This window comes from Kogia breviceps, chromosome 4, assembly GCF_026419965.1.
Source record: "Kogia breviceps isolate mKogBre1 chromosome 4, mKogBre1 haplotype 1, whole genome shotgun sequence".
Classification (NCBI taxonomy): domain Eukaryota; kingdom Metazoa; phylum Chordata; class Mammalia; order Artiodactyla; family Physeteridae; genus Kogia; species Kogia breviceps.
The window spans coordinates 147745759-147768895 of NC_081313.1; the positions used below are offsets into that span (position 1 = coordinate 147745759).

The 23137-nt window shown below is 41.9% G+C and overlaps 1 protein-coding gene and 1 pseudogene across 4 annotated transcripts in view; one reads left to right on the top strand and one right to left on the bottom strand.

Annotated features, from left to right (window-relative positions):
* Positions 1-23137, top strand: part of LOC131755526 (RNA/RNP complex-1-interacting phosphatase-like) — a 76706-nt gene that overhangs the window by 36652 nt on the left and 16917 nt on the right. Inside the window, exon 5 of one of the 4 annotated variants that reach the window (XM_067032163.1) lies at positions 11961-12607. The exons of 1 other annotated variant lie outside the window; for it this stretch is intronic. The gene's annotated coding sequence lies outside the window, so the exon portion shown is untranslated. Of the gene's footprint in view, positions 1-5559; positions 5623-8542; positions 9624-11960; positions 12608-23137 lie in introns of those variants that run through there. 2 more of the 4 variants (XM_067032165.1, XM_067032169.1) reach the window with 2 other exon arrangements.
* Positions 7662-10811, bottom strand: LOC131755448 (UDP-N-acetylglucosamine--peptide N-acetylglucosaminyltransferase 110 kDa subunit pseudogene; annotated as a pseudogene).

Below are 23137 nucleotides of genomic sequence, written 5' to 3' on the forward strand. Positions count from 1 at the left end.
AATTACACAGTGGGAAAACATATTTGAAAATCCCATATGAGACAAATGACTTGTATACAAAGTCATTTGTCATATACATATATGTCATATACAAAGAACTCTCCAAACAACTTAAAAACATCCAACTAGAAAATAGGCAGAAGACAGGAACAGACATTTCATGGAAGAGAATATACACATGGCAAAGAAGCACATGAAAAGATGTTCAACATCATTAGCCATTAGGGAAATGCAAATTAAGACCATAATGACATATCAGAGAATAACTAAAATTAAAGTATAGTGACAATATCAAATGCTGGCGAGTACGTAGAAAAATTACATCACTGGTGGAAAAATAAAATGGTTTAGCCACTCTGAGAAACAGCTTGACAGTCTCTTTTCATCCTAAAAGTAGATTCACCCTACAACGCAGTAATTGTACTCTTGAGCATTTATCCAAAAGAAACAAAAACTTAATGAAGTTCCCACAGAAACTTACATAGAAATGTTCCTAGCAGTTTTATTTTTAATAGCCAAAAACTGGCAACTACCCAAATGTCTTTCAATGGATGAATGTGGAAACAATTTGTGATAAAATCTTACGATAGAATACTACCGAGCAACAAAAAGGAACAAATTATTAATATAGGCAAAAATTGAAATGAACTTCAAGGGAATGATGCCGAGGGAAAAATTTAAAAGGCCAATCTCCGAAGATTAAGTAATTGATGATTATGTTTACTTATTATTCTTAAAATAACAAAACTGTGGTGATGGAGAACAGATAAGAAGTTGCCAAGGGTTAGAGATGGGGGTAGAAGGTACAGCGGGGGAACTCTGTGAGGCTTTTGTGGTCCCAGGACAAATAATACAGCAATCTTGGTTTTAATCCCTAAAGATTTTTAAAAGCAATTCCTAATAAGAGGTGTCCAGATATTTAGCAATGGCAGCAGATCAGAGGTATAGCTCCCCAACATGACAACTTCAAAAGGGATCCTACGAATTCAATGCAGATGTTGATTTTAAAAAGGCCAGTCACAATACTTAAATGGTATATATCTTAACGCTATTATTCTAAGTATCCAGCTATACCAGAAGGACTAGCAGGATTTTCTGTACATTCAATCTTATTTAAGACAGTAAATCTTATAAGACAGTGAAAAAAAGAAAAAGAAAACAACACAAACCTCAGCTACTGTTGGATATTCTCACAGGAAGATGAGGTGAAAATATGTAGCCGCGGTTCAAAAGCTTAAGCGGTGGCACCTAAATTTGGCTGCACATTAGAATCATCTGAAGCACTTTTTACAAACCCTCACACCGACGGTTGGTCATCCTAGAGCAATACAATCATTTTAAATCTCCCCAGACGACGCCAATGTCTAGCCAGAACTGAGAACCAGTGGACTAAGCAGAAGGGGATGTTTCCACAAAGATTTCTTAACAATAAGTCCTTTCACCCAATCAGATTTACCTCCCCACAAAGGGGCAAACAAGGCTAGATGTTGTCCATACTTGCTTAGCTTTAATTAGCACTTGTGACTTGCCCAGAACCTAGATCCTGTTTCCCCTAAATTTCATGTTATTGCCTAAGTTTTTCAAACCCAGGGCTAAGGGCTTTGCCGGGATGAGATTTTAAGTGCTCACACAGGGGAAGTCCCTGGCAAACCAGGACAGCGGTCACTCTACATTGACATGTAAAGCATCCTCCATAACCCTGCCAGTGCTCCCAGATACTAGTCTGTGCCAACCAGTGGAGCAAAGGCGTTCTCCGTGACTACCACGGCACATGCTGCTGGACTTGCCTTGGCTGGTCCCGATCTTTTCCAGGCGCCGCTCCCCTTCCCCTGCTGGTGGACGCTTTGGCCAGCTGACAATGCAGATATGTTCAAACTTTAAGGTGAAGAAAAATCATCTGGAGGGCCTGTTATAACAGAGATCACTGAGCCCCACCAGAGTTGCTGATTCCATAGGGCTGGGACAGGGCCCTAAAACTGGAATATCGAACACATTATCAGGGGACGCTGCTAAAGCTGGTCAGGTTGTCACCGAATGCAGGTTCGTGTGTCTGAAGCACAGTGAGGCCAAACATACCTAAAGGTTGGAGTGTGGAGCAGAGACAGGTTTGTTGCAGCATTGAGCAAGGAGAGGGGTTGGCCCGTGTTCCAAAAAACCCTGAAATCTCCAAAGGATTTCAGCAAAGCATTTTTAAAGGCCAGGTGAGGGAGGGACGTCCCAGGGAATGTGATTACCTCGTGCACAATCCTCTGACTGGTTGATGTTGAGGCCACAGGGCAGGTAACATTATCCATCCTTAGGTGCCAGAAGGTCTGGGGGCTACGTGCTCATGATCATCAAGGAGTTAATTTCTTCCATTGGGTGGTGGTTTTTAGCATCTGAAAACCCAAGAAATATGCCTGAGATACTATTGTCTGAGTACTTCAGAGAGGAACTACAGCAGAGGAGATGGGGGATGGGTCTGTCCTAGGAAGGCCCCATAGGGTACTGCTTGCTTACAAAGGGACCATACTTTGAGAACCACTGCTCTACTGGCTTGGAATGTTAAGAAAGTAACGGAAGAATCCCTCCCCAGATCTAGATTCTAGTATCGCCAGCTATTCTGGTGGGGGGAAGGGTAAGTTTTGTCCTTGCTTGGACTTCTTGTTCATTTATATCGAAGCCTATTTGAGGCAGTGCGCTCGGCGGTCCTGCACAGCTGTCTTTTGCTTCAACGGTGTTTGCAATGAACAGACCCAGGGACGCTCCTTGCTCCAGCCCCCGACCACCCTCCTACCTTTCTTCCAGTCGCAACCTTTAGAATCAGCCACTCACCTATGCTCAGCCTCCAGGACAGGCCAACACCGTTTTGTGAGCTTAAATCCTTGTCACTGATCAACCACAAGTTCCCAGCTTCCTCAGAATTATTCCATCGAGGTGGAGGCCGCCGTCCACCGCCTGTGCAACCTGCATCTGTGGACACTTACCTCTCTCTGAGCTTCTGTTTCGACAGCAGCAATGGGACTCTGGACAGTGTGGGCCACATTTGGCGCCAACTGGCTGAGGAGGAGTGCGAGGGCGCCCAGCGCCTCTTGAAAATGCAAAACCAGTGCTGAGGCTGCGCCCTCTTCCAGGATGCGTGGAAGCCTTCTCAACATGAGCGGGGTAGAACCCAGGACGCTGTGGAAGCCGCCATTCTTAGGGAGAAGAACCTGAACCAGGCACTATGGGATCTGCGCGCCCTGGGCTCTGCCCGCGCGGACTCCCACCTCTGTGACTTCCTGGAGAGCCGCTTCCTGGAGGAGCAGGTGAAACTCATCAAGAAGATGGGCGACCACCTACCTGACCAAGCTCCGCAGGCTGGCTGGTCCGCAGGTTGTGCTGGGCGAGCATCTCTTTGAAAGGCTCACCCTCGAGCACAAACAGGAGTCTCTGAAGTCCAGCGGCCTCTGAGGAGCCCCTATGGCGTCAGAGCTTCCGCCTGAAGCCCCGCTCTGCAGCCACGAGGCAGCTTTGTAACCGCCCTGGAGCCCTCTCCCAAGCCTTGGACCAAATGGAAACAATAAAGCTTTTTGCAGAAGAAAAAAACAGCCTATTTGAAACACAAACAGAATTATGAGAAAAAAAGAAATATATATATATATATACAAACACACATATATTCACGTTCTCTTAACATATGAATTGCCCCACTTTATCTGTGTGAAATCAGTTTGTTCCCCTCATTGGGCTGGTTCTCAAGCTTTGCTGCTCATTTGAATTCCCTAAAGAGCTTTTAAGAAAAACATTGGCGTCTGGGTCCCAGCCCCAGAGATTTGGATTCAGGAGGTGTAGGGAGGAGCCTGGCACGGGGAGGTCTCAGAGGCCCCCAGGTGATTCTAATGTGCAGCAACTTTGTGAACCACCTCTTGGCTTCAAGCCAGCTAGCGATCAGATATTAAATCTAAGACACATGGGCTAGTGCGTGAGCTCCGTGGCTAGGTGTATTTCATTTTCTTCTTCCTGGAAGATTCGTGCCAGGGAAAATGATTGATAGTTGTCGTACTTCTCTGAAATGGATTGAAATTTCCAATTAGCGTGAACAGGGGACGGTGAGTGGGTGAATGCAATAAGGTGTATCATTTACGTATTGCCCTATGTGTATGGCTAGAAGCTTTTGCAACTGAGGTCTGCCCTGCTTTTCATGCTAATGGTAATGCTTGTCCTCCTAATGCAGCTATAAACTTTCTAAGCCCATAGGTAGACAGCATCACAAAATATTTACCCCTCCCCACTGGCCCACTCTCAAGCTTCACTCCCCTTCCCCAATTCACAAATGTACATCAATGCACTTGAGACCAATATCAACATATTGACCTTCAATTCTTCTACTTTGCAGCTTCCCTCTTATCAGGAGATGTCAGCATTTCGTGCAAGGACAAATGCTTGCCTCTTGCTGACTAATGTAGACAATGCCTCCAAGAGGCAAATAGCCCTTAGGGAGGGGGAAAAGGTCTTTCAAAAAGTTGACGCCCAGAGGAGGCATTTTCAGTCATCTCAGATTAGAGGTCAAATATCCAAAAATTTTAAAAAAAGGTTAAAAAAAAAGAAGAAGAAGAAAGCAAGGAAGAAAAGAAGGAAACAAATTTCTTATCTCATAGTAAAAAGGCAGTTTTCCTTAAAAAAAAGACTTAAGCCTTAAATTCTCTTTCCTAATCAAAATGTGCTTTTCCTTCTTTAGACTATTCCTCTTATATCCTGTATTATTCATGATGTTTAATTCTTGAAATAGCACGTGGCTGAAAACAGAAGCTCACGTCTTGTCCACTATGAATTAAATCTTTTCCTAGGACCCGTCTACAATGTACAATTTGGGGTCTGCCAACATAAGTATTTTCTCTGAAATAAGTTACAGCATTTTGCCTTTGCAATATATAGTGATACAATATATTGTTAACACAATATAGTTAATATAGTCAGTATAGTCAGTACAACTATAACGCACGTGATATGATGCCGCTTTGGTGATTTTCTTCATCCATGTAATTCTGAAATTTGACGGTATAGTTTTCATTTTCTAATGAGCTGAGTATTACCTTTGCAAGGATAGAAAAATAAAATAAATTCATAATATTCTTGTGTGGTTTGTCCCTGGGGTGGATTACCATAATGGGGGGATATCTGAGCCTTTCCCCAAGTCATTAAGAAACCTCCAGCGAGCAGCCCCTTGTCCTCTCCAGGGAGTGGGGGGAAAGGATCTTTAATCATCATAATCCTGGGAGGAGAAATCTCAGAAATAAGACATCTGCTTCTGTGCCTTGTTGTTTTGCAGAATAGCAATGATTGCTTTAGCAGCTTCTATTGCCGTATGTGTACAATAAGTAGATGAACATAAAACTGAATGAACACATAACAGAAGGATAAACCCACCCAGCTTAACAAATCCACTCTCTCACCTGCTGTGCCCTTAAACATGAAAGAATCACAGGATCATAAGGATTAATAAAATAACAGTCTCTGTTAACCAAATTGACAGGAGGTATAAGGATAATTTGTCTGATTTGGGACCAACAGCTTAACTGCTTAATTCTTTTTTTTAAGGGCAAATCATTCATGTATTGTTTAAAGATTGCAAGAGAACATCTGAATTTCGGGAGCACAATTTAAATGTTTTACTTTTTTGATAAAGCAGAGTATAATAGAAAAACAATTAGTTTCCAGTAATATCTATATCTCTATGCAGAATTAAGTCTTCCACAGACATGTTACCTGGAAACAAAACCCTGTTACAATAAGCAAAGCTTCAACCAGAGCGGCTACTTTTCGGGCCAGGGGAAAGGTTCATCCCTATAGGAGGATGATGTGCTGTGTAAAATGGCTGCAAGGTCACAGCCTTGAGGGCGTTGGAAGCCTATTATCCTATTCCACATTAAGTAGTTTGGTGAACTTCAAACGTCCGTTCATCTGCAACCAAGCTGGCAACCTTTAACTGATATTTCAAGCAGGTAAAAAATAAATTAAAAGAAATCCCTACACTGATATTCCTTCATTTACACTGTTAAATGGTTCATTAACATGTAATTCTGTTTAAGAATTACATTTGAGACTCCTTGCTCAGATTTTGGTTCACAGTACAAATCTTTCAGAGATTCAAGTTCTGATTAATCAATAATTTGTCAGCTAGGATACATTCAGGCAACAGCTGCAACTACAGAACAGGTGCACTGCCTCAGCGCCTTGGAAAGACATAATCTTGCGCACTACTAGCAGAAAAAGTATCGGTTACCAGACAGCATATGTGCAGTACAGCAAGACAAAAACATATATTCATATGTTGGCTTGTTTAAGCCTCAAGCCCTCGATCTTTGTTGAAATACAATAATTTCATTCCTATGGTTTTCAATACCAAAAACTCAACGTCCAGGAGGGCTAAAGTCTAATTTGTACTCCAAACCAAGTAGCAGTGCAGTTTGCTACTACTGAGGCTGAATCCATAAAGACTTCAAGACCACGTCCAGAAGACAAGTTATTATATATAATACCCTAAAAGTTCTGAAACATAATTATCATATACATAGCTGGTCCTTCAGAGCTTTTTACCTATGACATGTTTTTTGGTGCCAGTTATTTAATGTACTGGAGATAACTGTGACTTACCGATCAAATAGTTGAATACTTATACTTACTTGGGATTTCATTTCTGCTGAAAGACAAAGGAAGAACAGGACTCACTTAAAAAAGACAAACTTTAGAAATGAAAGTAAAAATCTTACCACACACTGTCACTTTTGGAGGCAGCATAGAGGGGCAGTCAACAGTAAAACACTGGTGAAACAGGTCAAAACTCTAGGCCCAAAATCCATTATTATTATCATCGGTGACAGTACCACCACTGCGCCCTTCATAATTACTCATCACTCCTAAGATTCTTCACTTGGCACCACACGTTGTGTTTAAGAGAAACACTCTGGGAGGTTTTGAATGAGACTTGGTTTTTTGTTAGCCAAGTTACAGGACAATTTTTAGCGTGGGGAGAAGGGAAGAAGGAAACAGACCAGAAAAAGAATTTAAGCCATCATCTAGAAACCAACAGAGCACCGATAGTTCCAAACATTATGTCAGACACTAAAATCACTGATCTAGGCTCAAGTGGTTTATAAAACCTATAAAAAGACTACACCAGCAAAGTCCCCATTTATCTGTAGAGCTCAGAAACTAAACAAGGAATATTTTAGCTTAAAACCTTATCTCAAGAGAATCATATACACTTCACATGAAGAAAAATACCTGAAACCAAACATTTTTAAAAGCTCCAATACCCAAAATATAAGAAAAAAATAATTCAGAAGACTCAATCAATCCCTGATAATCAAAAATGGCTGGGCAATCTCTATCTCCCTTCCACACTTACCATCCATCCCATGGAAGACCAAGGGAGATGAGACCTCCCAGACTTACGCAACACCTGGCGGCTGCAAAGTTCTCTGGAGACTCCTTGTGGAACAGCAGCTTCGCATCTCTTGTGTCTCTCCCTATCATGATCATGCAGGAAGCAAGGCTGGCTGTGCTATTTCTTATCATTGTCTGTCACCCATGTGCAACATGGGTGTTGCACAGAGAAGTAAAAAGTTGTACAGAGGAGTAAAAAGTAGTTCCCTTTCCCCCAGGACGTTGAGGCTGACGTACAGGGGTAATTCTCCCATGCACACAGTCATTACTTAGGCCGACTCAGTGACTTCAACAGGCTTCATCATGTGATCAGGTTTGTTGCCAGCTGCATAATGCTCCCACATCTGTAGATAGAGCTGCTCTAGTTCCATTGTGTATTGTTTGGTGTTGAACAGAGGGCTAGATATTCTCTGCTTCCAGAATTTGCCACGAATTTTCTTCAGGTATTCTAGGTCAGTTCCCAGTTTCACAGCTATGTCTTCATAGTCTTGTCTATTTTTAGCAATAAGCTCAGGACAGCCTAAACAAGTGAGCTGGGAAGCTGCAACTCGGGAAGCGAGAGTCTCTCCTGGCATAGTCACCATGGGTGTCCCTGCCCAAAGGACATCCATCCCTGTGGTGTGTCCATTACAGAGTGGAGTGTCCAAGCAGACATCAGCCAGCTGGCCTCTGCGAACATGTTCCTCTTTAGGAGCAACAGGTGAAAAGATGATACGGTTCTGGGGAAGGCCCATATTTTGTGCATACCATTGAATATTAGGTTCTCCTACTGCTGGAAAACGCAACAGCCACAGTACACTATTGGGAACACGCTTCAGAATGCTTGCCCACATCTGCAAAGTAGGTGGGTCAATTTTATATAACTGATTAAAGTTACAGTACACAATGGCATCTTCCGGTAACCCGTACTGAGAACGTGTGGTTACAATAATGGTACGGGGAACCTCCTCTCCAGTGGCAGCCTTATTGTTGATCTGGGGAGTTGCCAGTCCATTGCTAATACTGAATCCATTAATTGTTATCTGAATTTGTCCTCTGTTAATCATGTCAATAACTGCTTCTGCAATAGAATTCATAGAAATGACAGGCATATTAAGAGCCGTATTACTGCTGTCTGTGTTGTCTTCTCCATCAGGACATTTCATCTTGACTACTTTCACATCTGGTAGACTATCAAGAAATGCTTTGAGGTCGATGCCATTCAGCACAATCCGATTGTCATAAATGTGCCCATTGGACTTAAAATCGATGACCGCTTTTTTCTTCAGGTGAGGGAACATATTAGCGTGATCACCAATAAAGAAAGTACGGGGCATATAAGCCAGTTTCTCAGAATACTGCTCAGCAACTTCAGCAGGTGAAGTTTCCTGATCAGTGATGATATAATCCATGAAAAGCGCGCCACTAGTCCCAGGGTACCCCAGCCACATTGCCTGAATAGGAGCTGGCCTGAGAGCAAAGAGTTCATTTCGAGCACCCCTGGTATAACCATTCATATTTACAAGGATGTGTATACCATCTTGATGGATGCGATCAGCTGCTTTTCCATCGCATGGAATCTGAGAAAGATCAATGAAATGATGGGCTTCTGACATCACCTTCACTCGGAAGTTTGTGCCATCATCTGGGCTCAGGGCATAACAGAATACCTCAAATTTGTCAGAGTTGTGCATGCCTGGAATAGACTGCATAAGATGAGAAGTAGGATGATTCCCAAAGTCAGAACTCACGTATCCTACACGCAGTCGGCCACCACTGAGCCGCAAGTCTTTTGGATGTTCATACGGTGGTTTGTGAAGGACATTTATATTATCCAAGCAGGCGTTCCCATGCCTCTCAGCAATAGCCTTTCTGAAGCCATGAGAAAGAGGATACAGCATACTATGATGAGGTTGCACGGAAGGCAACCTGTTCTTCTCTAACTGGTCAGCCACAATGCCGACCAACTTCTTCATTCGCTCATCATAGTCTGTCCAATCACAGACAAGCTGCAGGCAATGAGCCAAATTACAATAAGCGTCAGGTAAATCAGGTTGAAGCTTCAGAGCGGTGCGATAAGAAGCAATTGCTTCTGGAATATTCCATGAATCCTTGTGAATGGCAGCCAGATTGCTGTGGGCATCCACAAATGCAGGGTTAATCTGAATGGCACGAATATAACACTGCAAGGCTCCCTGGACATCCTGCATCTCCATTAGAGTGTTTCCCATATTATAGTAGGCCTCAGAAAAGGTAGGACTGATTCGAATAGCCTCCTGATAATGCATCAGAGCTTCCTGCAGTTGTCCCTGCTGCTTCAATACACTTGCTAAATTTGAATGGGCAACAGCAAACTCTGGGAAGACTTCTAAGGCTTTATGATACAAGCGAAGTGCCTCTTCAATGTTTCCCTGTTCTCTTTTGATATTGGCTAGGTTATTCAGAGAGTCTGCATGGGTGGGGCACAGCCCGAGAGCTGCATTATAACAATCTTCTGCTTCGGCACCACTGCCCTTCTCTTTGAGAGCGTTGGCTAGGTTGCAGTAAGCATCAGGGAAATGGGGTTGCAATTCAATAGCTCGCCTGTAGGTGTCTATTGCCAGATCTATCAGGCCTCGCTCATAGTATGCATAAGCCAGGTTGCCATGTACCCCTGCATGATTTGGGCTCAAGCTTAGAGCAAAAAGGTAAGCTGCCACAGCTCTGTCAAAAATCCGTGCCTCTTTGAAGACATTTCCTAAATTGATATAAGCATCCAGAAAATGGGGGTCAAGGGTGACAGCCTTTTCAAAGTGATGAATTGCAAGCCAAATCTCCCCTTGTGCATTGAAAACACAGCCAAGATTACTCCAAGTTACTGCAAAGTTCGGTTGCGTCTCAATTGCTTTCAGATAACATGCCTTGGCTTCTTCCAAGCGACCCAGGGCTTTGAGCAGGTTCCCCAGGTCACTGAGAACACAGTACAAATCAGGATTGCACTGAAGAGCAGAGACGTAAGCTTGTGCTGCCCCTTCCAAGTCACCTGCTGCTACCAAAGCGGCTGCCAGGTTAATATAACCATCGATGAAATCTGGCTTGAGATGCACTGCATACCGGTAATGCTCAATTGCTTCCTGCAATTGCCTTCCTTCTCTGTACACATTCCCCAAATTCGAATAGGCTTCTGCCAGAAGAGGGTTCTGTTTGATTGCCAGAGTACTAAAGTGGGCAGATCTGTCCAGACTTCGACACTGGAAGTGTATAGATGAAAGTAATAAAAGTACATCAGTATTGTCTGGCTCTTGTCTCCAGAGCTGCATGCAGTATCTCTCAGCTGCCTCAAAATCTCCCGCCTGATATTCTCGATGTGCCAACTCAGCTAACCCTTGGAAGGTTAGTTTCCTTGGCTCTGTGCTGTCGGCCACGTAGCCCACGGAAGACGCCATCTGGAGCTTCTGGAGGGAGAGAGAAAAGGGGATCACTGAGTCCCGCTGCCGCCACTACTGGCAAGAGTGTTTCTAGAGGGAGCAAATACGAGGGCAGCAGCCATACCACTGCTTTGACAGGCTTAAGCAGCGGCAACAGTTACAGGCACCGAACCTTAGGAACTCTGGTTGGCCATCTACCTCTCACGGTCTTGAAATCTTAATTCTTAACCCTGCCTTCTTCCACCATTTTTTCTCCTATTCAGGGAATAAAAATTACCTATCCACTTGCCTTAGAAGAAATCAAAAGTCAGTAGTAGTCCAAACACGTTTTAAAATTGTGTTTTCTGTCCAGTTGGAAATGAAATAGATGATTGAATTTTCTTCATCATTCATATAGTCAATGTGGAAAACATTAGGGCCGTGAATTTCAATACAGTAAGATGAAAAATTTTAAATTGGCCTTCCCAAACCAGTAATAAGTAACCGGTATTGTATATAATGCTAAAATCTTAGAGACTGAGCTTGATATTTATTTTATTTTATTTTTTTTTTGCGGTATGCGGGCCTCTCACTGTTGTGGCCTCTCCCGTTGCGGAGCACAGGCTGTGGACGCACAGGCTCAGCGGCCATGGCTCATGGGCCCAGCCGCTCCGCGGCATGTGGGATCTTCCCGTACCGGGGCATGAACCCGTGTCCCCTGCGTCGGCAGGCGGACTCTCAACCACTGAGCCACCAGGGAAGCCCCTATTTATTTACTTTTATTTTGTCTGCGTTGGGTCTTCAGTGCTGCGTGTGGCTTTTCTCTAGTTGCGGTGAGCGGGGGCTACTCTTTGTTGCGGTGCATGGGCTTCTCATTACAGTAGCTTCTATTATTGTTCCACAACTCTATGGGTTGCTTTTTAGGTCCTATGAAGAACCCTAGAAATTAGTTCATGTAATTATAGGTTTTTGCAAAATTGTCAGAAGTGAGATATTTTAACTTCCATCAGGTAAGACCAGCGTCTCTTTCTTTGCCAATCTTTCTTCTATCATATTCAGCTACGTTGGATCATACTGGAATGGCCACAGGCTTTTTTGAAATCTGGCTAAGGAGATGTTTTAAGTGAGGCTATTATGTGATTTTCAGACACCACCATATGTCATTGACTATATACTATCCCATTACAGGAATAACTTCCAGTACTCTTACTGACTACTCGACTGACTTAACTAGCGCAAGACACAGAAGCATAAGGACAAAAACCACCTTACAGTACAGCCATGTCTTGCACTTCACAGCTCTCAAAGCATGTGCATTTGAAGAAAAAAAAAAGAACTGAAAAGTATAAAACCAGAAGCTTTTCTGTGGAAAATTATTTCAATCATCAGGCATGTGAAAGAGAAGTCAAAGATTCAGTTCTCATCAATGCTTCGTCAAAACGGAAATTTTCTTCTGTCAAGAATATACTCCAGGGGCTTCCCTGGTGGCACAGTGGTTAAGAAGTCGCCTGCCAATGCAGGGGACACGGGTTCGAGCCCTGGTCCGGGAAGATCCCACATGCCACGGAGCAACTAATCCCGTGCACCACAACTATAGAGCCTGCGCTCTAGAGCCCGTGAGCCACAACTACTGAGCCTGTGAGCCACAATTACTGAAGCCTGAATGCCTAGAGCGCGTGCTCTGCAGTGAGAAGCCTGTGCACCACAACAAAGAGTAGCCCCCACTCACTGCAACTAGAGAAAGCCCGCACACAGCAACCAAGATCCAACACAGCCATAAATAATTAAATAAATAAAAGAATAGACTCCATCAGTAATGTGTGTAATGGAATGGTGTGAATGAGTATTTTATCAGAATTCCTGTAATGCACAAACCTATAGCAGTACTGAAGTCAGTAATGCATTTATAATAGTAAATATTTATGAGGAAGTAATCCATAGAGATTTTCTCAAAGTTAACAATGAAAATTAATGTGACATTAACAATAATAAATTGTGAAGCTGAAATAAACTTTTCTAAACTATTAATAACTAAAAGCAAATTCTAATCAACCATGTTAAAAGTAATCTATGTCTATAAACTACAAAGTTTATTTCTTAAAGTTTTATTTCTAAAATACATAAATTGTCATATGAGGAGGCAGTAAAATAATTTATAGCTAGGGCTTCCCTGGTGGTGCAGTGGTTGGGAATCCGCCTGCCGATGCAGGGGACACGGGTTCGTGCCCCGGTCTGGGAAGATCCCACATTCCGCGGAGCGGCTGGGCCCGTGAGCCACGGCCACTGAGCCTGCGCGTTCAGAGCCTGTGCTCCGCGGCGGGAGAGGCCACAACTGTGAGAGGCCCGCATATCACAAAAAGCAAAAAAAAAGAATTTATAGCTAAAAGAGTGGGGAAAAGTTTTATACAGACACATCTGGCAGTAGTTAACTTTTTTTTGTTTTGTGCGGTACGCGGGCCTCTCACTGTTGTGGCCTCTCCCGTTGCAGAGCACAGGCTCCAGATGCGCAGGCTCAGCGGCCACGGCTCACGGGCCCAGCCGCTCCGCAGCCTGTGGGATCTTCTCAGACTGGGGCACGAACCCGTGTCCCCTGCATCGGCAGGCGGACTCTCAATCACTGCGCCACCAGGGAAGCCCGGTAGTTAATTTTTAAATGTAATTTTTCTAGATTTTGTGACACCTATAGTATTGATATTTGAAAGCATTTAAAAAATTGTAATTTGAAGATTTGTTACTGCCAGGTAAAATAAAATAGTTTGAAGCAAAACAACGTTTCCACTGAGAAAAACAAAAAATGCCAAATAAAATAGACAGCCTTCAATCAAAAAGTTCTAGACATACCAAGAGATAGAATCATATGACAAAAATTTTAAGAAAAGAACAGATAATACAAAAATATTTATATAAGATACTGTGTATCTTTATCAGGAAAAGTCTTTATCAAGAAAAGACTTTAAAACCATCAGAAATAATATTATATTTTATTTATTTGTATATTTTATTTATATATAGACATTTATATATTTATATAAAGAACTTAAAGATAAAGCCCTAGTTAAGGCAGTGACAATAGCAGTAGCAGTGGGAGTGAAAAGAAATGCTTACATTCAAGCATATTTTGTCAGTAAAAGTCCAAGATCAAATGTCTGACTGCACACATGGGATGGATAGACAGAGTGGGAAAAATCAAAGTTAACTACAGAGGTTCTAGCGAAGATGGGGTTGCCATCACCCAACCCAAGGGGTTGCGATCATCCGCAAGGTCGAGGAGACTCAAAGGGAAGGTCATGCATGGTCAGAGGAAAAGTTAATTGGTGGGAAAATAAGACTCCCAGTCTCTCTATCTCCTTCTACCAGTTTTTTAAAACATCTTTATTGGAGTATAATTGCTTTACAATGGTGTGATAGTTTCTGCTTTATAACAAAGTAAATCAGTTATATGTATACATATGTCCCCATATCTCTTCCCTCTTGCATCTCCCTCCCTCCCACCCTCCCCATCCCACCCCTCTAGGTGGTCACAAAGCACCCAGCTGATTTCCCCGTGCTATGCGGCTGCTTCCCACTAGCTATCTATTCCTTACACCAGTTTTGTTTTCCTGCTCATATACATAGCAGCATTTCATTCAAAAGGAAAGTCATTGATCTGACTGGTCAAAATAAAAAACACAGTTCAAGGGCTTCCCTGGTGGTGCAGTGGTTGCGAGTCCGCCTGCCGATGCAGGGGACACGGGTTCGTGCCCCGGTCCGGGAGGATCCAACATGCCGCGGAGCGGCTGGGCCTGTGAGCCATGGCCGCTGAGCCTGCGCGTCCGGAGCCTGTGCTCCACAACGGGAGAGGCCACAGAGGTGAGAGGCCCGTGTACCGCAAAAAAAAAAAAAAAAAAAAAAAAAAAAAAAACACAGTTCAAGGCACATTTACAGTGGTTAGTAATTTAGAATTACTAACCACAATTTAGAAAGTCATGTTCCCAGTTTCCCTCTTCCTACACCGTGGAACACATTGGCCATTTCTCCAAAGCTTCCACTCCATAGAGCGGACCAGAGATGACATTAGCCCAGAACTGAGAGCTTGGCACGAGATGGTGTCAGCCCCACCTAGAGCTCTGGCATAATTTATAACCCAACCCAGCTCTACACACAGCTCTGCATGGAATCTTGGGACTAAACTCAGCCATCATAATGTGATTCGGTTTTGCATTTGGTTTTCTTCCTTGCTTCACTTTCCCTGGCCACTCTGACAAACAAACTGTCAGGCATTCCTGGGCCACTCACTAACTTTATTCCATGTAATGTCATCCAGATTCCCAAGAAAATTACTAACAATAAGGAGGGAAATTGGGAACATGGTGAGTTTCAGATGCCTGAAATATACAGGTAATTGAATCCAGTTAAGTAGCAAATTATTTGGATCTCTAATATGCCAGTAGAATAGCAGACTAAGCTCAATTTAATGTACTCTTACTGGAGACACACGTAAACTCTGGGTGAATTTTGAAAAAGTGAAAAGCACATAGCTGAGATTAAAAGAAAGAAAGGAACACCTGCATGTTTCAGAAAGTAACAGAGAACTTAAATCTAGAGAAATAAGAGTGGACTGATGTCTATGGGTTCTGTTCCTTAGTATAGGCCTTACGTAAATAGGGGCTGGAGCTAGAAATCTCACATTACCTTGAGGCCAGGAATTTAGACTGAGGAAGGAACAATATTGAGAAGTTGGTACAGATATCCTACAGAAAGTTCATGAGGAACTGCTTAGTCCATTAAGAGGGCCAAGGGAGGTGGTGAGGAAGACTGATATCTCTTTAAACCCTTCAGGTACAGAAAACATCAACACCTCTGAAAAGTAGGCCTGTCCTTCCCAGAGTTGTGATGGCCAGCTTGTCACTAACCTGTAGGGCCCTGTATGGATCAGAAACTGCAAGGAGAGTAATTCAAAGAAAAACAGATGCAGGATGGCTGTGGCAATAAATCCTAGGACCCTATCAGAAAGAAAATTAAAACCACTCTGAAGGGAAATTTTAACAAACCAGAGCAGATAGTATCCTAACCAGAATAGAATAATAATTCTGAGGAAGTTACTTGAGTTATTTAAGTAATAGTCAATGCATTTCCATGGCCAGGCCCTTTTGAAGAATTCTAAAACATATACAAACAATTCATTTACATCTTATATATCCCACCATCCAGAGCAAAATTCACTTCAGAACTGTACTGGTGGAAACTGGGCAGCACTATGGAGAAAATACAAAGGTGTTTACCATCAAAAACCGTGAAGGGAAGAAAGATAATGTCGAATTTTTAATTATCCTGTGGTTTATTTAAATCTTTTGGAAACCTAAAATAGAGAAAACCTAGGAGGAAATGAAGATTTACATATTTAGAGGTTTATCAACTCATCTATCAAAGCTTTATTAATCTCTTCTTTGAATAACATTCCCGAGAGGTATAAATGTGTCCAGTGATAGGGTTGAATAAGCCTGAGAGAACTTCAATTGTTTCCTATTCTTGGTCAGCTATTAAGACCTTTCAGGAGCATCTTGATTTTCATGGCATCATCCAACAAAAAGCAGGATAGTTTACAGAAAGTCCTGGTCCACTTTTTGGCTTGCTTTTGTGTTTATGTTTTTGTTTTTTTCACATTGGGCGGTTCCATTAGGCTACCTATTGCAGACTCCCTCATTCATGTATGCATTCATTCAAACAATATTTACTGAGTTGAGATATTTAATTAACACTCAATAAATGATGCTTAGATGAATGAATGCGCTTTTTATCAAAGTAAGTGTTAAGTACTGAGAAAAATTACAGAATGTATGATCCCAGACCCACAAAAGCTTATAACTGTGTTGAGGATATAACATATGCTGAGGAAATAAGTAATATATCATATTGGACAGTTTCTAAGTTCAAAAATGAGTTCTTACAAATAATCAGAGCCTAAGGAGGACAAAGAAGGGGCAGTTCATTATGGGTTGAATCTATCAATAAATGTACATTTCAGATGAGATTTGAGATTGACCTTAAAGAAAGAAGAGGACTCAGCTATAGGAACAGAGAACAAAAAAGGCATGGTGATAGCATGTGCATAGATAGTGTGGCCAACATTTATGTTCTTCATTAAAGATAGTCAGAGATAACCCAAACGTAACTGTTTCCATGGGTCCATTCTCAGTATCCAAACAAAAGGGCAAATCCTATCTTAGCAAAACTACTGAAAAACACAGTCTTTAACAAAGAGATTGTGAAGGAAAGGGGGAGAGAAAGGCTTGCATCCCACACCACACAACAAAACTTATTTACTTATTTGTCTAATTTTCTCCCTCTAAAAATTTCCTCTCCCTCTCTCTGTACGTCTCTCTTCTCCCACATCTGGCCACACTCTACCAGCCATCTTTCCAGATCTTTCCAGAACTCTCTATCCTAGTTTCATTGTGCCACATTTTAAACATCTCACAGGTCTCCAGGATGAATCCCCATCACTTATTCCACAAAGACAAACAAAGGACACTTCTCAGGATCACGTTTCTTTGAAGGAAGAGTCATGAGGAGTGATTATAAATAATATAAGGTGGAGAGTAGTGACGTAAAATACCATTTTTCTTCTTAGAATGTGAATACAGGGAACTTTGGGAAACTAGAAAATCTAGAAAGGATTCATTGATAATTATTTATTTTCAATGAATGAAATAAAATGTAATAATACAGCTACACTCTGACAGGTGAACTTTTTCAAAAGGTGCTTTCACACCTTCACTATTGGGATGTGTTTGATAAACACATGTTTCCTTCTTTACTTTCTTCTTTCTTTGCAGATACTGGCACCAAACTTTCAAACAATACGAACCTTCCCATAAGTCCCTTGCCAGGCAAGATTAAGGTAAAACAATCCAAACAGATTTTTGAAGAAGATAACTGGTTGAAAGCACAGGAAAAGTGTTGGGTTTCTCTTTTTCATCAGTCACATAAAGAGTAATGTGGGAACTGGTTTAAAAAGTCTCTCTCCATGAGGGGCTAAGGTTAAGATTAGAACTTCTGAGGGCAGAAGAGCAAAACAACCACAACAATCCACGTATTTTCAAGAGCTGCCCTTTGGATGTGAGGGATTCATTTTTCCCACTATTTTTTCAGCAACCCAACTGGTGTCTTTATTAAATGACATAAGAGAATACAGTGTGGCCAAGAAGACTTAGATTTCCTTAGCCCCAAGTCAGATATTCTCAATTGACTGTCCACTCAAATTAAAAAGAGAGGGCTTCCCTGGTGGTGCACTGGTTGAGAGTCTGCCTGCCGACGCAGAGGACATGGGTTTGTGTCCTGGTCCAGGAAGATCCCACATGCCGTGGAGCGGCTGGACCCGTGAGCCATGGCCACTGAGCCTGTGCGTCTGGAGCCTGTGCTCTGCAACGGGAGAGGCCACAACAGCGAGAGGCCCATGTAACGCAAAACAAACAAACAAAAAAACACATTTTTTCAGCAACGGCAATAACGCGGTGACTATACTGCTCAATTCCTCACAGTGTCAGCATTAAATACATTAAAAGGGTCAGTTAAAATATCTGTCTGATTGCTTCTGACATAACCCCAAGATCTCTTTTGTTTCTGTACTGCATCAATTATAATGTGGAACATTAAGACACATCATTTCTAAACACTAACAAGGAATGTAGCAACAAGTGGCAGACAATCAAGGGGAATTTTGCCATAGCATGGTACTTATTTTGTTACAAGCAGGAATGCAAACCCAAAGGATGTAATTTAGAGGAAACTCTGTCCTGTCTATTCTCTAGGAACTAGAACAAGGAGACTGAGAGAAGATGATTCTGGGTAAATCAAACCGTTTTCTCCTAATTACAGCTGAATAATAGGGAGCAAACTCCCATGAAAGGTTGTGATCTGCTTGAAGAAAGCTAGGAGGTTGCCCTAGTTAGGGTCTTCCATATACAGTTATTCAAGCTCAGACTTGATCATCTGTCAGGGATGCTACAGTAGGGAGAGTTTCGCCATAGCTGTGAGACTCGGCAAGATCACTTCCAACTCTGAAACCTACAGTTTTAATTTAATCACCAACACCAGCCGTCATTAAGTGCGACCTCAAATAACTCCAAATCTGTTCATCTACTCACATATTCTTGACACAGTCAGCAGACCTCGAGTGATTACTACATGCCAGACACAGTTCTAAGACCCAGAATAAGGGATAAGAAAGGTAACAACCTCTGTCACTGTGGGACTTGAGTTCTCTGTGAAGAAGTTCCTCTAAATACAGAGAGACACCAAATATAATATTTGTTTTTATTATTATTCTGGGAAAGAAGTAAGGTAATCTGATAAACTGGGACTAAGTTAGGCTAGTAGGACAATCAAGGAAAAATATCTTTAAGAGATGAGTGCCAAAGAATAGAAAGGAATCATTTATGGAAATATTTTCTGGAAATAATATTTCTAAAACATGGAACAGCAAATACAAAGGCTCTGAGGCAAGATGAAGCTTACCTACAATCAAGGAACAAAAAGAAGCTAAAAGGTTAGGTCAGGAGATAACCAAACAAATTTACACCAGCTGGTCCCTAACTTCAAGTCTACGTGGATATATTCTTGAGGTGAGTTAGACATATATATCATCCAAAAAACAAAAAATAGTTGACTCCAAAATTACCCTGGAAATTCTGAGTGAGACTCTTTACGAAGGCACAACCATATTAAAGATCACAACCATCATTCTCCAAACTCCACTCTGGCCATCACTTGCAGGCATTTAACGGGGGTGTTTCATATCCTCTCTAAACTATTGGGCAGGAAGAACAAACATCCCAGCACATCTGCACTGCGCACCTAGTGTCTCACAATTGAAAAGTAGCTGGAGCTCACCCTGCTGATGGCTTTGCCAGTTTTGTTTTTTTTTTTTTTTTTTACCTTTTATTAAGAGTCCCATCTCTTTTAAGAACTGGGATATATTTTTTGAGGGAAATAGACTATAGGAAAATTCAACTGACAGAGATCATACTGTACTTGACTTTTCTGTTCTTTGCTACATTTATTTGTTGAGACAAATATCTCTTCTTAGCCTTTTTAAAATGGCTCTGTTCAATATAATGGACACACGGTACACTGCACATATTTAAAGAACACAATTTAAGTTCTAAAATATGCATATACCCATGGACCTGCCAACACAATCAAGAAAAGGAACATATCCATCACTTGCAAGTGTTTTTTTGGTTTTTTTTTTTTTGCGGTACGCGGGCCTGTCACTGTTGTGGCCTCTCCTGTTGCGGAGCACAGGCTCCAGACGCGCAGGCTTAGCGGCCACATCTCACGGGCCCAGCCACTCTGCGGTATGTGGGATCTTCACGGACCGGGGCACGAACCCGTGTCCCCTGCATCGTCAGGCGGACTCTCAACCACTGCGCCACCAGGGAAGCCCATTTGCAAGTGTTTTTATGCCTCATTCATAAAGCCCCCTTTTTTCCCTCACATTCCACCCCTCCACATCCCCAAGTGACCACTGACTGATATGCTTTGTATCGTTAGAGATGTGTTTGCATTTTTCTAGAAATTTATATAAATGGATTCACACAGTGAGGACTCTTATCTAGCTTCTTTCACACAATGTAATTATTTTGAGAGTAATTCATATTTTTGTGGCTATCAATAGTTTATCTCTTTACTTTGCTGAGGAGTGTTTCACTGTATGAGTATACCACAGTACGTTTATTCATTAGCCTGTTGATGGGTGCTCGAGGTTGTTACAATTCTATTAAAAAATGAAGATGCTATGATGATCCATGTACAAGCCTTTGTATGAACATATGCTTTCATTTTTCTTGCATAAATATCTAGGTGCAGAAAGGCTGTATCATACAGTAGGTGTATGTTCAACTTATAAAGAAAGAGCCAGGGGCTTCCCTGGTGGCGCAGTGGTTGAGAGTCCACCTGCCGATGCAGGGGACACGGGTTCGTGCCCCGGTTCGGGAAGATCCCACGTGCTGCAGGGCGGTTGGGCCCGTGAGCCATGGCCGCTGAGCCTGTGTTCCGCAACAGGAGAGGCCACAACAGTGAGAGGCCTACATATCACAAAAAAAAGAAAGAAAGATCCAAACCGTTGACTGAAGTGACTGTACCATTTTCCTTCCCACTAGCAGTGTAAAAGACTTCCAGTTCCTACACTGCCTCACCAGTACTTGGTGTGGTTGGACTTTCCTAATTTGAGCCATTCAATAGTTGTGTAGTGGTATCTCTTGGGGCTTTCATTTTCATTTAGCTAAAAATTGATTACATTGAGCAACTTCATGTGCTTATTTGCAAGTGTACACCTCCTTGGCAGAATCTCATTTTAAATAATTTACCCATATTGTTAATTTTAAAAAAATTTTCTAATTACTGAGTTTTGAGAGTTATATACGTGTTGGAGACACAAGTATTTTCAGGTATATAATTTGTAAATATTTTCTTCCAAACTGTGGCTTCTCTTTTATTAATAATGGCTTCCAAAGATGAAACCCAATTTATCACTTTTTTTCTTTTATGGATCTTGTTTTTGTTGTCATCTCTAGGAAATCTTTGCTTAACCCAAGGTCAAAAAGATTTTGTCCAGGGCTTCCCTGGTGGCGCAGTGGTTGAGAGTCCGCCTGCCGATGCAGGGGACACGGGTTCGTGCCCTGGTCCGGGAGGATCCCACGTGCCGCGGAGCGGCTGGGCCCGTGGGCCATGGCCGCTGAGCCTGTGCGTCCGGATCCTGTGCTCCGCGGCGGGAGAGGCCACGACAGTGAGAGGCCCGCATACCGCAAAAAAAAAAAAAAAAAAAAAAAAAAAAAAAAAAAAAAAAAAATTTGTCCAAGTTTTTCGGTTTTGTTTTTTTTTGGCGGTATGCGGGCCTCTCACTGTTGTGGCCTCTCTTGTTGCGGAGCACAGGCTCTGGACGCGCAGGATCAGCGGCCATGACTCACGGGCCCAGCTTCTCCACGGCATGTGGGATCCTCCTGGACCGGGGCACGAACCCGTGTCCCCTGCATCGTCAGGCAGACTCTCAACCACTGTGCCACCAGGGAAGCCCTGTCCAAGTTTTATTAGAGATTTATTTTTTGATCTACATTTAGTTAATTCTTTATATGGTGTGAAGTAGGGATCAAAGGTCATACTTTGGCATATGGCTATCTAGACACAATATCCATGTGCTATGTGCTTCCAGCAGCATTTCTCAAGAAGACTATCCTTTCTCCTCAAAATTGGCTTTGCAGCTCTGTTGAAAAATCAATTGTCCTTATATGTGTGGATATGTTTCTGGGATCTACATTCTATTTGATTGACTTACTATATCTGACTCTTGGTTATAATATATTCTTTCACTGATTTCTTTTCACTTGCTCATGTAAATAGTCTCCCAGTAATATAGCCTTACCATTTTACTGGACATACCTAGGTATACCTGAAATGCATTTGATAAATCGATGGAACTTGCACTCAAACTAGGGTTACTTTCCAAAAACACTGAAAATGTTGAGGTGTAAACACGATGTCTTCTATAGCCTGCCTGCCTCAACCAAGTGTATGTTAACACACCCCCACGAGGTATTTTGCATGTGTATGGCACTGTTGAGTCTGGGGAGTATGAGAGTGGTATGTCCTGTCTATCCCAAAAGATGATCATAGGACATAAAGGAAACATTAAGGAAATAGATAGGAAGAGTCAAATGCCAAATGTTCAAATATTTCTCATGTGTTTTTAATATTTACATTGAGATAAATAAGCAAATTATTGTAAAATAAAATACAAAAATTTAGAGAATATTTCAAAATGCTCTTTATGGCCAGATGAACAAGATACTAGAAATAAATAGTGGAATTTTCTGGAACCAGCTTGTCTTTCCATTTTTTTAATCACCATTGAGTGATGGGGTTGTGTTTTATTCAGTCTATTGTACATGTGGGTGTGAAAAAGATACAACTTCTCTCAAAAAGAGAAACGAGCAAAGAATATATGTTGTCAACTTGTCTAAAACATTTCTTCATGTTCTGACTCATTTTTCTTTGTATTGGCATTTCAAGGGATTTTGATTTTTAATTTGACTCTTAAGAAACCTTGATAACTTCAGTGAAATCCCATGAAGATAATATAAACAACTGTAATGGAAAATAAAAAGATGATAATAGCAACCAACACTGTGATATTTCTTGTCAGTGTTCTTTAGAATTTAGAATAGTAACAAATCCCATATTAATTTGACTTTTTGAACTTTGGCCTTTACTTTGGTGGAAGAAGTTCCTTTCACTTTGCTTATTATCTGTTTGCAATTAAAAACAATTTATGGGCTTCCCTGGTGGCGCAGTGGTTGAGAATCTGCCTGCCGATGCAGGGGACACGG